Here is a 15,705-nt window from a genome sequence, read left to right on the forward strand (position 1 = left end):
CACACACACACACACACAAATAGAAAAATGCTCCTGGATGCTATGTACTCATTCCCCATTTAGTCAATAGTTAATATTTAAAACTTTTTTTACAAGGACACTCAGGGTTATTATGTATATAGAGATCCTCCAAGATCACCTGGGGTGCAGTCTTTTTGCTTTGTGTTTTTCTTTTAATCCCTGCACAGGCCTGGAGAACTGTCTTAAAGAATTGGTTCTGACAAGTGCCGATTTACCAGTAGTTCTGGTGCCATCTATAAAACTTGGGTGCTGGTTAGTGCTACTTAATTCTCTCTACACCACCAAAGTAACCAAAAAAGATGATTTTTAAAGTCCCAGAGGAATAAGTACCAAGATTATTTTCTAAACAATAAAGTCATCAAATGTGAATGTGAACTTTAGCTCCACCAATGACTGGTTTTGTGGCCTTAGGAAGAGTAATTTGAGATGTAATTTTATTAAACCCATTATAAAGTAAGAATACTTGCCTGTTATGGATTGAATTGTGTCTCAGCAAATGTGGATATATTTGAAGTCCTAAGTCCTAGTGTAGCCTTATTTGAAAATAGAGTATTAAACAGAGGTCATCAAGTGAAAATGAGGTCTTACTGAAGTAGGATGGGTTCCTAATCTGGTATGACTAGTATCCTGCTGGAGAGAATACCATGTTAGCCTGGCCAGTGTGGCTCAGTAATTGAACTTGACCTATGAACCAGGAGGTCACAGTTTGAATCCAGTTGAAAGTAATTTTAGAAGTAGGCAAGTTTATGCCAGGACCGGTTTGGCTCAATGGATAGAGCATCGGCTTGGGGACTGAAGGGTCCCAGGTTCGATTCCGGTCAAGGGCATGTACCTTGGTTGGGGCCATATCCCCAGTAGGGGGTGTGCAAGAGGCAGCTGAACGATGACTTTCTCTCATCGATGTTTCTAACTCTCCATCTCTCTCCCTTCCTCTCTGTATAAAATCAATAAAATATATTTAAAAAAAAAAAAGAAGAAGTAGGCAAGTTTAGGGAGTTTTAGGAATTAGAGGGTCTATGGGGGAGCACTGCCTAGATAAGGGCTTGGAGCTGCCAAAAGGCATATATTCACAGAAAGAAGAAAAAAAAAGAGGTGCCACAGGCTAAGGGAAGAGGAAGACATCCATTCACAGAAGATAGGGGAAAAGCCACAGGGTATGGGGAGAAAGAGGAAACAAACTTTCATAGATAGAGAAACACTGATAAATGGGAGAAGGAGGAAAACAGATGTCCACAGAGAATTCTATGAGTAAAAGAGGGAGCACCACATGGGTTTTGAGCTTTGAAGCTAATATTCTTCTAATTGGAAGGCAGTATAAAGAAACAAAGAATGGCAGCCTTTATAAACCTTAGGAGCTTAGTGGGTCAACCGCTTTGGATCCCTTTCTACATGAGAGTCTGTACATTCTTCCAATAAATTTCCACCTTTTCATCTACCACCTTTTGTCCATAGCTTCATTCTTCAAAGCCATCTGGACAAGAACCCAGAAAAGAAGTCATCCTTTCAACCCGCTCAGGAAAAACCACATGCCTGAGTTGTGGGAACCAATCCCCAATAGGTGGTGTGCAGGAGGCAGCCAATCAATAATTATCTTTCATCACTGATGTTTCTCTCTCTCTCTCTCTCTCTCTCTCTCTCTCTCTCTCTCTCTCTCTCTCTCTTCCCCTCTCCATTTCACAATGAAATAAGTAACAATACATACACTGAGTTGCCAGATTATTATGACCATCTGATGCATGTATGTAAATTAGCCATGCACTGCATTATGTGGGATATGGAAGCCGAAGGCCTGTTTGAACACCTTTGCTGTCTGCAGTGACCAAGATAAAATGCCTCCAATTTGTACAGGAACACAAGGATTGGACAGTTGAGTATTGGAAAAAAGTCAGATGGTCCAATGAATCACATTTCCAGTAGCAACATGGCAACATGCAGATGGCAGAGTGAGAATTTCATGGAAACAGCATGAAAGCATTAACTCCACATGCATGAATACAACCCTTCAAGCTAGTGGGGTAGTGTTATGGTTTGGGGCATGTTTTCCTGGTATGTCTTGGGCCCTCTAATTCATGTGGAACAAAGTCTGAATAGCACAACATACCTAAGTATCGTCGCTGATCAAGTTCACCCTATCATGTTGATGGCGTATCCCAATGGAAATGGTTTCTTCCAATAAGACTATGTGCCATGCCACGGTGCTTGTATTATGCAGGAATGGTTTCAAAAACATGAGGGAGACTTTACCTTGCTTAGGTGGCCCCCATAATCACCAGATCTCAATCCAATTGAGCATTTGAGGGATGAAGTTAAAAGAGCCATCAGGCAGCTGGTTCCACAACCATCAAATCTCACAGAACTGGACAGTTCTATTCATCAGGCATGGTGTCAGATTTCCTCGCATCACCTTTCAACATCTCGTGGAGTCAATGCCAAAAAGAATAGCCATAGTATTGAAGGCAAATGGTGGCCTAACAAAGTACTGATGTGGTGGTCATAATAATCTGGCCACGCAGTGTATATTTTTAAAAAGACAGAGAAAACCACATGAAGATGAAGGAAAGATGAGAGTGAAGCAACTATAAGTCAAGGTGTGCCAAGATTGCCCTTAAAACAGTAGAAACCAGGAATGAGGCATAGAAGTGATTCTGGGTCACAGACCCCAGAGAGAATCAGGACTGCTCACACCTAAACTTCAGACTTCTAGGCTCCAGAACTGAGACACAATACATTTCTGTGGTTTAAGCCCCTCAGTTTGTGGTACTTAGTTATGGCAGCCCTAAGAAACCAATACATGGTCAACAAGGTGATTATGAGATTTAAGTAAAATGATCTGTAAAACACCTGATGTAAGATAAGCCCTTAATAAATGATTATTCATAATCATAACAATATTGAGATATTTTAAAACCCATCAATATATGTAATTACTATACTTGGTTTGCTCTTCATTTCTATTTTTGGAAGCTTAGACATCCAAATATCCTGGTGGTACGGCAGTAGAGATGAAATTACAAAGGAGATAAATCTCATGCCAGTGTTTGCAAATTGTTTGAATCCTCTGTAAATGGTTTGGCAGGAAAGGAGGTTAGAACACTTAGCTAAATTGAAGTTTGGGGATTATCTGTGAATTTAAAGTGTCCATGCCACTTTGGCCCCTATTAGCACAAGTAATTGAGAGGAAAATCTTGCCAGTTATGCTTTTCCATGAGGCTTAATGCGGACTTAGATATTTAAGTAATTCATTAGCAGGCTTAGATGGTGCCATGGACCAATAGGAAAGGACAGAAGAGGGAATCTGTGACCTTCATTTCAGAGATGAGCAAATCGAGGCCCGCTGAGTTTATCAGGGGCTCAAAGTTCTATAGTTTACACTGGGAAAGTTGACATGTGGACCCTTCTGCCCTAAAGTCCTGCTGCAAATCGAGTGTACCTTTTAAGATGTGGTGAGGGTCATTCTCCAGGACTCTTCAGCCCATTTGTAAAGGTCAGAACCCAAAGACTGCGCATGGCATCTGAAAACCAGGGTTGGGGGAATTCAGACCCAGAGAGAAAAAAGTGACTTTGTAACTTTCCAATGAAGAAGCTTCAAACATTGAATGTGGGGAAGAGAGCAGTCCTGGGGAAGAGGGCAATTATGTCTGCACTGAATTGATAAGCTCTATAACACATCTAGAGACATCTTTTACATCGTTCAGAAGATCCATTAACCGCGGCCTGGCAGGACCTTTCTGGGACAAGTCATTACAGCCCTGAATGGTATTCGGAAATGCAGCTACCTCAGATTGAAGTCATTTGCATTTTGTTATAAAACACACAGGACACTCTGACCGCCAAGATCACTGGGATGGCTGAACTCTGGCCTGTCACATGACTTTGCAAACACAAAGTGTACTTGTAACCAGCTTAACAGCTAACCCCACTTAAGTTAAAGCCGGATGTCCTCTTTCACCTCTGCTGTCCTCGGCTTCTAAGGAGCCCTTGTGGGAAGAAATATTGGACTTTTCATCCAGCAAACTTTGCTTCATTGTTTGCTTTTTTTTCCACTTTGGTTTATTATTCTATATTTCCAGTCTTTATAGGACATCTCCATGTTGTCTGCCCAGAGGGGATCAGGACTGTAATTGAGGGGCCCCCGTTCAGAATCCAAAAAAGAACCATTCAGTTTCATATTGTGGTTTCATAGCCCAGAACCAGAACTTTTCAAAAGACACTCAATAATCTCAATGCAGGGATCCCTCTGGACAACATATCAGTTTGTATTATGAAGTGAATTATGGCTGTACTCAGCAGAGCTCATATAGTTAAGTGTCTGTCAGTGTTTCCATTATAGTTTGAAGGCTTCTAACTTGGTTGCAAAAATGCCCTTCAGGCTGAAGCATACAAGGCCAGCTGAGGAAGTGAGGGCTCCCTTTGTTTAGTGTTGCTACTTAAAAAGAATAGCTCTGTTTTGTGTTTGCTTGTACACATTTTAAAATTTTAATTTTTAATTACAGTTGACATTCAATAATATTTTGTATTAGTTTCAGTTGTACTGTGTGGTTAGACAACCATATACTTTACACAGTGTTCCCCTGATATTTCTAGTATACACCTGGCATCGTACACAGTGATTACAATATTATTGATTGTAGTCCCTAGCTATAATTTACATCCCCATGACTGCTTAGTAACTGCCACTTTGTACTTCTTAATCCTGTCACCTTTTACACCCAGTCCCCCAACACCCCTCCCTTCTGTCAAACAGTCTGTTTTTTTTTTATATCTATTTCAACTTTTTTGTTTATTTTAATTTTAAGATTTCACATATAGGTGAAATCATATGGCATTTGCCTTTTTCTATCTGACTTATTTTATTTAGCATAATACCCTCAAGGTCCAATACCATCATGTACTGTTTGTGGGAATGCAAACAGGTGTAGCCACTATGGAAAACAATATAGAGGGTTCTTAAAAAAAAAAAAAATAGAACTGCCTTATAACCCAGTGATTCAATATCCAAAGAAACCCAATACACTAATTCAAAATAATCTATGCACCCCTACCCTATGTTCGTTGTAGCATTATTTACAATAGCCAATATATGAAAGCAACCCAAGTGCCTATCCAATAGACTAGTGGATAAAAAATATTCAATGGACTATTACCTGCCTATAAAACTTAATGGAATCTTACCAATTGGGAGAGCCTGTATGTATTTTATAAGGAAGAGAGACCTGTTTTTCTCAATGGACATGGCTGGCAGAATAATGACGGTTCTAAAGCGATAACTCCTGGTGCTAAAGGTCTCATATCTGGATCTGATCCATATTGTTCTCCATGGAGAATGCCAAGGCTCATAAAAATGAGGATTCCCATGTGGCACAAATAGTCCGCAACATAAAAAAGTATTTATTAGGTCTCTAAATATTAAATCTACAGATCTCCATTTATATCTTGGACAGGATAGGATTACATGTTTAGGGTTTTCCTTGGTTTGTTCTCCCATTTCCTTACCATGAATCCTTGTAAAATCCTGCCCTTCCTACCAAACCTAACACCATGTTCCTAATTTCTGAGGAGACTCCCCAGACTTCCTCAAATAGACTCAGAGATTTTTCCCCCTGAATCATTTTGCACCTACCACCTATCTGCAATATAGCAATTATTATATGATACCAGTTTTCAGTGTATCTGTTTATCAGACTGCACAAATGAGGACAAAGATTATGTCCAGTTTATTAGCAGAGTCCTGGACCTATTAAAATACTCAGTAAATATCAGTTGAATGAATGGATAATGGTAGGAATAGTGACAAGAGCATTCAAGGGATGAAAAAGTAATTTTGAAAAGGACTATCTTTAATATGATTTCCTACTTCCAATTTTCAACTTTCCAGAGGGCATAAATTCTCATATGTCTCATAATGAATAATCTCCCAGAAAATTGAATGACTTGTAAACTCTTAGAGGAAGTGATATATGCAGCAGGATTTGTTGAGAAAATTACTGAACCAAGAGCTAGAAGATGAAGTGTTTGTTCTGACTGAGCCATTGACTCTGCGACCCTCTTCAAGTTACTTAGTACGTAGCTCGGTGATTCAATCTCACTGCAAATGAAGATAAATAATAGCAGTTCTTGTCTGCTTCTCAGGGATGTTTGTAGGAAAATATGTTAGCACATCAGAAGTAGTTGAAAGAAAAACCTTAAACTAACTATATTATACAAATGTAATATCGTCTGACTGTTTTTGCACACTATGTATTAAATTCACTATAAACAATGGTGAAATCACATTATCCCAATTAAAACATAATTGAAATATTTGATTCTTCTGCTTGTCATGAGCAGTTAGAGTATATCCATTTTATATAGAAGTGGAATGAGAAGTAGATTGTTCCATCATTTCTTCATGTGAGTATGGTCCATGTGACGATTAGGATGAATAAGCTGTCATTTTCTACCTAAATCACAAAACAGATTTTCAAGGATTGGAGCTATAAAGAATCATAGATGCCTTTAGAAGAAAATGATTGGAAGAAATTATTTGTTTTTTAAACATGGGTTTCCAAACATGTTAAACATTGAGGGCTATGGAGTTTCCAGTGTTTCTCAAGGTGAAATCTATGAATCAAATGAAACAGTGGAATTTGTAGATAACCAGGTTTCAATCTAGACATAAACAATAAATTCTGAGGTAGATTCTAATGTCTGCATGCTAAACAAAGTCTTCAGATGATTCCTACCAAGACACTGAGGACTGAGAACCACTACAGGAGTTCACATCATTTGGTTCAGGAGACAAATTAAAATAAATAAATAAATAAATAAATAAATAAATAAATAAATAAATAAATAAATAAGTACAGGTTACAGAAAATCAGGAGCAAAGAATTGGACTTCCCTGTGTAGTAAGGGATGATAAACTCTCCTTTCCCTTAAAATTCTGAGTATTGCTGAAACCGGTTTGGCTCAGTGGATAGAGCATCGGTCTGGGGACTGAAAGGTCCCAGGTTCGGTTCTGGTCAAGGGCATGTACATTGGTTGCGGGCACATCCCCAGTGGGGTGTGTGCAGGAGGCAGCTGGTTGATGTTTCTCTCTCATCCATGTTTTTGGCTCTCTAGCCCTCTCCCTTCATCTCTGTAAAATATCGATAAAATATATTAAAAAATTAAAAATAAAATTTATAGAGTATGTTACATTTATAAAATTTGAAAAGGAATTAGAAGTTAATAGAATAATCATGTTTAGAGGAAAAAGATTTTGGGAAAATTTGGGTAGATAGATTGAACTAAAAAGAGAGAAGGAGTTTATAACTCCAGTTTGCTGTATGTTACCTTGGCACAAGAATAATTTGTATTTACAGAGAAAAGAAGGGCTCCACAAACTGCTTTTTTGTTGTTCTGTGGGCTCCTGGAGGCAAGCTATCCTATATCAGGTTCACAATCACTTTGATATGTTTTTAAGTGTTTGTCCTTTTAGCCATTATGAAGAAAAATTGGGTAAAAATATCTAATGTATGGTAGCGATGCATCACCACTAAATAGAAAATGCCTTAGTGCTTTGTTTCTGCTAGTCAAACAGCACATAGTCATATGGAAAGTTCAACAAATCACTGAAGAGAATGCAGAAGCAAATGAAAAACACCTGAAGTTCTGACACAGCCTGGCAATTACTTCTCTCATTCTGGTGAACATTCTTCTAGAGCCATCCACTCACTGTGGAATAGTGTTCTGTTTATACCAATTATACCTATAATTAAAAGTACATGTATTTATATAGACAAATATAAATATGTACTTATTCATAATTTTATATTTTTAAATGTCTGATTTGCTTCGCCATGTCAATGATACTTTCAAAAATAATCTCATGATTATGAATAGCTATGGGATCAACTGGAAAATAATTACATCTAAGTCAACAGTACTGTAATCTAATTTGCCTTCTTTGATTGTCTTGAAGAAAACATCACCTCTTGTGAAAGCACTATACTCCTCTTATTTTCAGACTATATGCCTGGTGCATAAAATTCATGCACAGGGCGGGGGGTGAGGGGCGTCCCTCAGCCAGGCCTGCAACCTCTCCAATCCGGGAGCCTTCAGGGGATGTCCTATGGACTGCTTAGTCCTCCTAATGGCTTAGTTCCACTCCCCAGGGGGAGTGGGCCTAAGCCGCAGTCTGGCCTCCCCCAGGGGGAGTGGGCCTAAGCCGCAGTCTGGCCTCCCTCTGCAGGAGGCAACTGGACTGATCAAGGGAAGGTGCTTCCCCATCACCCCGCTGCTGCTGCCACTGCCGGCCAACAGAGCTGCCAAGGTGTTTCCATCAACACAGACTCCAGTCCCTTCACCACGAAAAAATGATAACATTCTTTAGGCATTTTCAAGATATCTCTTTCATGGGATATGACCTTCCTTCCTTTCTTCCTTCCTTCTTCCCTCCCTCCCTCCCTCCCTCCCTCCCTGTCTTCCTCTCTCCTTCCTTCCTTTTTTCCTTCCTTCCTTCCTTCCTTCCTTCCTTCCTTCCTTCCTTCCTTCCTTCCTTCCTTCCTCCCTCCCTCCCTCCCTCCTTCTCTCCTTCTCTCCTTCCTTCCTTCCTTCCTTCCTTCCTTCCTTCTTTCCTTTCCTTTCTTTCTCCCTCCTTCCTTCCTCCCTTTCTCCCTCCCTCCTTTCTTCCTCCCTCCCTCCCTCCTTTCCTCCCTCCCTCCCTCCCTCCCTCTCCCCTTCCTTCCTTCCTTCCTTCCTTCCTTCCTTCCTTCCTTCCTTCCTTCCTTCCTTCCTTCCTTCTTCCTTCCTTCCCCCACCTGAGGATATTTTTCCATTGATTTTTAGAGAGTGTGGGAGAGGGAAAGATAAAGAAAAACATCAATGTGAGAGGGACATTTCAATTGGTTTCCTCCTGCATGAGCCCTGATCTAGGCCCTAGTCAGGGAGGAGCCTGCAACCTAGGTACATGCCCTTGATCAGAACTGAACCTGAACCCTGCAGTCCACAGGCTGAGGCTCTACCCACTGAGCCAAACCAGCTAAGGTAGGATATGACATTTCTTAGCCCGCCAGCAGATGACCTTCATTTTTTCCTCCAGGAGTGAGGTGGAAAGAGCCTAGATCACTTTCTTGGGTTCTTATTATGCAAGTTACCAAGAACACTGCGAGTGGCAACTTACAGGGAGCTTAGCCAATGAGCAATCAGAAAAGGTGTATCCTTTGTAGCTCATGCACAGAGGTGGGACTGCTAGCAGTCAGGCCCTGTTCCCTGCGGGCAGACCTTGTTCTCTGCTCTTTGCGGGCCTATCTGCTAGTCACCACCAAGGCTGGCAGGCAGGCCCTGCTCCCTGCAGGCCTGCTCCACCCTGCTCTCTTTGGGCCTGCAACATCCATGGCTTGCCTCACCACACAGCAGTCCTCTCCTGCCCACCTGCGCATGCAGCCTCCTCCTGAGTGGTCATGACTGTGAACTGCATCCCAGCTAATTTCCATATTACCTCTTGATAGATAGATAGATAGATAGATAGATGATAGATAGATGATAGATAAAAGGATTCCTAGAAACTAACTTCTTTCTGCCCTAACTTCTACCTGGAAACCACTTCAGCCACAAACATTACATGGAAAGGCAGGGGTAAGCATGGGTGTTCCTTATGGGTCTCATGGAGCACCAGCATTATGAGATGCATTCACATCTAATAACTAATCCAACATCTGTGGCTCCTTTCAGTCTCGTTGACTTCTACCAGCATTTCTCAGAGAGTGCTTTCTTCAACAAGTTTTCCCTTGCATGCAAAAGACAACCAAATAGGTTTAACATTTTACTGAACATGTACTGTAATACTTACAATGTTCTAAGTAGACTTCATAGGTTATTTACTGAAATGTTACAACCACCATCTAAGATAAAGCTAATCATTTTTATAGCAATACTGAGGAGACTGAGTTTGAAGAAGAGCAAGTAGAATTTCCAATTTATCATAGTGGAACAGGTGGGGGATGGAGGAATGGGGAGCAACTATCCAATGAATAAAGCGATTTCTTTTTGAGATGATAAAATGTTTTGGAACTTGATAGAGGTTGTAAATACTTCTAATGTACTAAATTCTACTGAAATGCTCATTTTATTTATTTCTGTTAATGCTTACCTAAGGATCATTTTTCTATTGATGTTTTTTTTTTTTCTTCAGAGAGAGTGGAAGGGAAAGAGAGGGAGAGAGGGGGAAAGAGGTAGAATCATTGATGTGAGAGAGACACATCATTGGTTGCCTCTCACACATGGCACAACCAGGCCACAGATCAGACCTGAAACCCAGGTACATGCCCTTGACCAGGAATCGAATCTGAGATCCTTCAGTGCACAGGCTGATGCTTTAACTATTGAGCACACTGGCCATGGCTGAAATATTCATTTTAAATAGTTAATTTTATATTATGTGATTTTATCTCAATTAAAAGAAAATGGAGCATGGGCTCTAAGCCAGACTTACTCTAGACACTACATGCTTAACTGTTACAAAATATTGGCTCCATGTAACTAGACTGTCTCCAAATGTCCTATTGATCAAATCAAATTAATAATTTTCTACTGTAGAAATTTTCAATGTCTCAATCATGCTGATAAACATGCTAAATCTCCCTTAGGATAATGTGGTATATAAGGGTATGGGATGTAGCATTTTTTAAATTACTTCTTTATGGAACCCATGCTAACTTGAGCATTTCTGTAAGAATGGGTTTCATAAGATACTTTAGAATCTAAAGTTTAGATAATCACTATTTTCTTCAAAGCTCTAAAAAGCATGTTTATTACAGAATTATATTCACCTGGATGGTCTATTCAGTACATCAGCAAAACGTCACAGTAATTAAAGCAATGTAACATAGACAGGGCAGTTTACTGGAACTCCCTTTAGGATCATTTCCTTAGCACTTGTTCATAATAGAAAAAGATGCAAAGGAAACTACCCAATTACATCTTCTATATTCTATTTGAAAATATTTAATATTTACTTTTTAGTTAAGTTATATGCAAACAGTGGCTCATCTATATGTGCATAAGACTGTTTAAATTTAATTATAAAACAAAATATGTAGGAGTGTGCAGATTAACCATCCTGCAATTTTTATCACAGCAGCTTCTGGGCTTAAGAAAGTCTTTCTTAGAACTTATACAACTCCATACCAGGAAGACAAACAATCCAATTCAAAAATGGGTAAAGGCCCTAAATGGGCATTTCTCCAAAGAGGACATACAAATGGCCAAGAGACAGATGAAAAAGTGTTCAACATCACTATATATCAGAGAGCTGCAAATTAAAACTACAATGAGGTATTATCTCTTGACTATCAAAATGGCTATTGTCAATAAATCAACAAACAAGTGCTGGTGAGGAAATTGGAGGAAAGGGAATCCAAGTGCACTGCTGTTGGGAAAGCAGACTGAGACTGGTGCAGCCACTATGAAAAACAGTATGGAGTTTCTTCAAAACACCTGTGATCCCACTTCCGGAAATATATTCTAAGAAACTTGAAACAGCAATCAGAAAGAACATACACTCCTATGTTCATAACAACATTACTTACAATAGCCAAGATCTGGAAACAGCCCCAACTGCCCATTAGTAGATGAATGGATGAAAAAGTTTTGGTACATTTACACAACGGAATGCTATGCAGCTATAAAAACAAAGGAACTCTTACCCTTTGCACAATACGGATGGACCTGGAGATCATCACACTAAGCTAATCAAAGAAATATAAATACTATATGATCTCACTAATATGTGGAATCTAAGGAAAAAAATTCAACTGATGAACAAAATAGAGCCTGAGACATGGATACATGGAACAGACTGACAAATGTCAGAGGGAAGAGAGGTGGGGAACTGGGTAGAGGAAAGTGAAGAAATAAGCTAAAGAACACATATGCATAGCCCATGGACAAAGAAAATAGTATGGTGAGAGTCAAGGAATAAGGGGCAGGAATTGGGCGAAGGAAAAGTGGGGGACATCTGTAAACAGTGCCAAGAATAAAGAATTTAAATCTATATTTATAAAAGCCTAAGCAACCATTACAACCAGTCAGCTGAATGACTGGTCAACTGATCGCTATGATGCACACTGACCACCAGAGGGTAGATGCTCAATGCAGGAACTGCCCCCTGGTGGTCAATGTGCTCCCATAGCCAACCTTCCATAGCAGGCCAACCTCCCGTGGTCCCTTCCCTGGCCGGCTGGCCCCAGCGGCCCTGATTGCTGGCCAGGGGAGGGACCCCACCAATGCACAAATCCATGCACCAGGCCTCTCCTAAATGAAGTCTTTCTGAAGTACCCAGGACTTGAAAAAAATGGATGTTTTATATCAATTTTGATGTTTGTTTGTGTATGTTTTTGTTCATTTGCTTTTCTTAGCAGGAAATGCAAACCATTTCAGCAAAAAGCAAAGCAATTGGAAATTCATAGGAATGATTTATTATAAAAATATTTATTTCCTTTTAAATTAAAACCAGTTTTTAACCCAATCCTCCTGTTCCTTTTTTCTATGTTAGCCATTATAATTTCATGTGACATAACATAATCACAGGTGTTATACCCTGTTTCTCCGTAGTCTACTAGTTAGAAGCAAATCCTAGGTCCTGTCCATACTCACCTTCAATTATCCAGGAGGTGTGTTTTTTCCACTCTTTTACTATGTGTTATCTTTGAATGCTAATTTCTAACAAAAGCACAAATGAATATATGTCTATTTCTGTGTTTTATATACATATGTGTTTAAAAGCATATGTACAAAGAGGAATAGTACTATATTATTTCACAGCTTGACCTGTTTTTTTTTTATATACACAATCTCTTTAAATACTCTCCCAAATAATTATTTTTAATAATTAAAATCCTATATATTTAAACTTTATTTAATAGTTTATCTGTTATTTGTTTTTCATTATCATGTTATAAATAACACTATGTTAAACACCATAGTTATTAATAATTGGTTTATTATTAATTTTAAATCATTAATGTTAAATTATTAATATTAAATATTTATAATAACATAATATTAATAAATATTAATCTTCTAAAAGTAACCTAACTGCACCTTAAAATCTACACCTTCAAAAACAACGTGAGAGGACTTCACTTCCCAGTTTAAAAACTATACCTTTATTGCTACCATCTCTGTTTTAGTTCAAACCATAGGTTCCTAACTGATTTATCTACGTTTATTCTTAAGCTCTTCCCTCCCTTATCCTCTATATTTTACTAATATCTGCCCAAGTTCATCATCATCTTTTAGGAAGGATGAAATGTCAAGCAGGAAGCCAGATTGATTAAAATGACTTCTTCATTGGCACCTCTCCACTGAAGTATGTTCCCCTATTGTGTTAAAATTATGAGTTTAGGCATTTAGTTCTCTGCCAAATGTCTCCTCTATTTTAAGATTAGAATTCCCTTAGCAGCAGAGAACATATCTTTCTTCTTTGTACCCTTAGCACTTAATATGGTATATGACACACAATACTTTCTCAATAAGGAAACTGAATCACATGACTGATCTAAATTAAGATACTTAGGGTATCCTATGGATTTGTGATTTTTCTAAACCATCTACATTTTACAATTCAGGTTTCTATCTTTGAGCACACTAACAAAAACCTAAAATTAAATGACAGACATGCAAACACTCTCATACAACATGAAGATTCTTTGTATCACATGCAACTCTTAAAAAATAATTTAATATAAAAATACTTAAGAAGTTTGCAACAACTCCTATTCCTCTAGAAATAAACACAAATGTTATTGTTTATGCTTACAGAATCCAAAACTTACACATGTATATTAGAGACATTCTCTTCTATTCAAATAATTTTCAAGAGGATTACTAAGGTTAGTACAATATCCAACTCATTACAGAAATGGAAATAAACAAAATAATATTGTTTCTGTGTTTAGTACATAACAGATAGAAGAGGTACTCTATGATAAGTACGTAATTTTAAGACCCACACAAACCCTGTGAGAATTATTAGAAAATTCACTTTGTATTTGAGGTAAGCTACTTAATGACAGAGTGGCCCTTTCAGCCCCAGGAAGGTCCAGTTTGAAAGCCATGATGCTCTGACTCCTTCACACTATGAGAACACCTTGTTTTCAGCTCATTGCCAGAAATATTGTTTTCTCAAAGTATCAGGGAGAACAGCAGGCTCGAGGTTACAGCTACACATCTATGGAAAACTAGGATTATTTGCCTTGTGCTGTGTTTGATTTAGTTTCCTACCAAATGTCATGCTAAAGCCTTGACACAACAGAGATTTGTGCCTGGAGCCATCCGTTCCCTGTCTGCCAGTGTACATCAGCTGGCATATTTTTCTTTGGATACACTAAAGTCACACCAGTTTCAAAATAGGGACTGAAAATGAATAAAAGGGAAATTAAAAAATAGAATCAATAAAAAATCTGGGAGTGTGTTTCAATTTTAACATCTCAAAAAATGATCCATGTATACATAAAGATATGCTTATAGAATATTTCATTTTTTCACATAAGAGTAACATGGCAGAACACACAGTATGTTCTCATTTATAAGTATAATTTCAATTATAATTATTTGTATAGAAGCATATTTCCCTAAAGAGCATGTTTGCATAAAATAGAGTAGGCATGAATTATTACTAATTATTACTAATGATAGCATACATGTCCATGTTTTTCTTATAACCATAAACCAACTCCCAATTTTCCTTTCAATATATAATTACTGTGTCACGAAGAAAAATAAGAATACTGCCTCACCAGGACCCTGAATAGGCTAAATGATCTAGAGCAGATTTAGAAAAACTATACAGACATTTATGAAACTATTTGATACTTAAATACCTCCAGAGAAATGACATCAAACCTTATCCTGGGGCTCATTTAAATCCCTTGTGTGTTAGCTAAGCATTTATTTATCTTGCTACTTCATCCATAGAAGAAGTCTGGTTTTGATAGTTTCTTTCTTTCTTTTTTTTTTTTTTTAATATATTTTATTGATTTTTCAGAGAGGAAGAGAGAGGGATAGAGAGTTAGAAACATCGATGAGAGAGAATCATCGATCAGCTGCCTCTTGCACACCCCCTACTGGGGATGCGCCCGCAAGCAAGGTACATGCCCTTGACCGGAATCGAACCCGGGACCTTTCAGCCCGCAGGCCAACACTCTATCACTAAGCCAAACCGGTCCCGGCAAGGTTTTGATAGTTTCTATGTTCATTTCATCAATCTTTATTTTTCTCCACTTCAGTCCCTAAGATATTAGTTCCTTTGATCTTTACTCAGTTGTTATTTTAAATAATTTTAAAGTAATTTTACTGTTTGGGTACCATAGTGGGGACACTATGTACTTTTTATTCATCATATATATTTTCTTTCAGCTCCCTATTAGAAATCAAGGTCACTATAAGTCATGATCTTTATAATGATCTCTGTCCACATTTTTTTTATATATATATAATAGAATTCCATTTGGAAATCATAGGACTCTCTTTACTGGCCTTGTGCCACCCCCTTATCTTTCATGTAGTGAATTTATATACTTCTTACTCAGCTGTGTTTGCTTATTTTCTGTTTGTTTCCTTTTTTCAAAATTGATTTAGAACTTTAAAGTAATCTCACTGTTTGGGCACCCAAACCCTAGAGGCTCCTAAGTAGTTCTTGACAGACAATTTAATCCACGTATA

General features: G+C 38.3%; 1 protein-coding gene and 1 long non-coding RNA gene across 2 annotated transcripts in view; one reads left to right on the plus strand and one right to left on the minus strand.

Annotated features, from left to right (window-relative positions):
• Window positions 1-15,705, minus strand: part of PTPRD (protein tyrosine phosphatase receptor type D) — a 1,977,099-nt gene that overhangs the window by 1,254,448 nt on the left and 706,946 nt on the right. The gene's annotated exons all lie outside the window — the stretch shown is intronic.
• Window positions 1-15,705, plus strand: part of LOC311629901 — a 1,265,484-nt gene that overhangs the window by 693,537 nt on the left and 556,242 nt on the right. The window lies entirely within an intron of this gene.

The sequence above is a fragment of the Pipistrellus hanaki genome (assembly GCF_964339955.1).
Source record: "Pipistrellus hanaki genome assembly, chromosome: 11".
NCBI lineage: Eukaryota > Metazoa > Chordata > Mammalia > Chiroptera > Vespertilionidae > Pipistrellus > Pipistrellus hanaki.